Source organism: Alligator sinensis, unplaced genomic scaffold (assembly GCF_000455745.1).
Source record: "Alligator sinensis unplaced genomic scaffold, ASM45574v1 scaffold480_1, whole genome shotgun sequence".
Classification (NCBI taxonomy): domain Eukaryota; kingdom Metazoa; phylum Chordata; order Crocodylia; family Alligatoridae; genus Alligator; species Alligator sinensis.
The window spans coordinates 38,124-40,622 of NW_005842462.1; positions in this window are offsets into that span (position 1 = coordinate 38,124).

A 2,499-nucleotide genomic window follows, 5' to 3' on the forward strand; every position below is an offset into this window, starting at 1 on the left:
AAAGAGTCATGAGTTCTGGGACTCTTGTCCTCTAGTTACAGCTCCCCATGCTATTTACCCATTTTTTCATGATTATGTCATGCAAAATGAATAACAAGTCTAAGGGAAGCAGAGGCCAGAACTCAGATTTTTCTCTCTCCCAGCTCCCTGCCCTAACCTTCAACATGCTTGTTTCCTGAACCGTCTGTGGATTTGCCACATGTAGCCATTGGATACACTATACAATGATGCAAGTGACTCAAACTCCTTAAGCAGAGAAACATTTTATTGGTGATTCTTGCACCAGGCTAGTACATCTAGCAGGGCAGAACTGCTGCCCTGGAAATAGTCTACACCACTTTAGCTAAGTACAGACAGTCAACAAGCCCAAGGCAGAATTGATTCAATCTAGGTAGCTTCCTCTAAGATGCCAAGATTGAACCAATAACCAACTGGACTGATGTCCTCCCACAGAGGGTTGAGGAGCCCCCTGTCCAGGTGCTGGCCCATCTTGGGGGAGCCTCCCCCTCAGGATATTTCCCCCAGCCTGGGTTCCCAAGCCCAGACAGCCTTGGGGAGCCAAGGGGAACTCCCCGCTTTCCCCTTCCCAGTTGCTGAGTGCTTCAGCTGCTGCCACAGGAGGGAAGGAGAAGTCCTCCAAGCCAGGAGCCTGCCCTCTCCTGCAGCTGTGGAGGAGCGGGAGAATTTCCCTCCACTCCCTGAGGCTATCCCTGAGACTCATGGTGGCTAAGGCAAGCAGCTGTGGGGTTCAGGAGGAGAAGTATTCCCCTCAGCTCCCTGGGGCTGCTTCAGGCTGGGGAACCCTGGGTTGGGTGAGGGGGAAGCTCCCCAAGACAGAGGCTCCCCAGTGCCCCCATGCTGGGCTGCAGGGGCAGGCTCCCAGCCTGGAGGACTCCTTCTCCTTCCCTCCTGTGGCAGTGGCTGAGACAATCAGCAGCTGGGAAGGGGGGGGCAGGGGATTGCCTTCAGCTCCCCAGGGCTGCACCCAGCTAGGGGACTCCGGGCCACGGTAGAGGAAACTCCCCAGTGCCCACACCCTGGGGCCTTGGGAACTCCTCCCCGCTCCCTTCTGTGGCAGCTGCTCAGGGGAAGGGGAGGTGGGGAATCCTCTCAGCTCCCTGGGCTGCCTCCCACAGGGGAAGGGCTGCAGAGGGGCAAAAAGCCCTCACCATGGGGGCATTTCCTCCCTCTGCATGCTGTGTAGACCCAGGCTAGGGGAGTCTGGGGGTCTGTTCCCCTGCCCCTACCATGGGCTGAGGGACACAGGCAGGAAGCAGGCTATGTAGCAGAGGGGTAGGGCAGTCCCTGCTCCACTAGAGCAGATACCACAGCTCAGGGCTGCAAAGCATCCTGGGATGCTGGCGGACTGTGAGTTAATCTGAATCGGGAAGGGATCTGGGACAGAAGTTCCATAAACCAGTGTGACCTAAATCAGTTAAGTTTGATACTGAATCCAACCAGGTTTATCTTAAACCAGTTTTGCCCACTTTGAAAGTGGTTTATGCATACTTATCTTCTGTCCTGTTACAGGCTTAAACCAGTTTCTGATCACTTAAGAGTGGTTTATACATAATTTCTGTCCCTTGCCTTGGCTTAATGTAACCACTTCAGTGTGACACTGCAGGGTAGTAACTAGCTGGTAATAAGCAGCTGGTATAGCTGTGTTCATGCAACTCTGTACCTGCACAAATTAGGGCTGCTTAGAGGCACGGTTAACCACAAAAGCATTTGACTACTTATCATCAGACTCATGTAGCCATGGGATACCTCTCAAACCAGAAGCAGTATAGCACATTTATGCCGCACCATGTAGCATTGTACTGCATCCTCAATATCTAAACAGAACCTGTTCTCCATCAATCTGGGACCAACTTTTCAAGTTAGGGACAGCAGTTCTGCTTCAGAAACTCCTTGGAGGGCACTGAAACATAGCAGAGAAATTTGGGACTGTCCAGGAACACTTGGGATTACTGAACTGTAACAAAATCACTACTGTACTACCTCAACCATCCCAACTCCCACATTCCTTCTTTAGAGTCAAATGAACTCCAAACTTGAAATGGAAAAACTAGTTTCAAGTAGTGATACTGCACTGCCAAATGCTATTAGAACAACACCTTGTGTCACTTGGTTTTTGTTAATACTCAGAACTGCCAAACAGGGGAATGATCCTAGAATTTTTGCACTATGTTCAGTTTTGCTACATCGTTTTCTGTACCCTTCCAACTGTTTTAAAATGTGTACCATTTGGTGTAGATTTCATTGCTCCAACAGTCCCTTAAAATCTGATGTAGCAGTAGAGAATGGGTTTTCACAATAAAACTTGCTTTGAACTACTATTCAGCTCACAACACTTCTCATCTTTTGGCTCTAATGCAAATATCATGAATTGAGCTCTGGTTTGCAGAAATTAGGAACCTGCAGAAAACAGAGAAGGAAAGCAAAATGTGTTCTTGAGCTCCAGTGCTGCTCTATTACTGGCCACCATGGCTCCTGCTG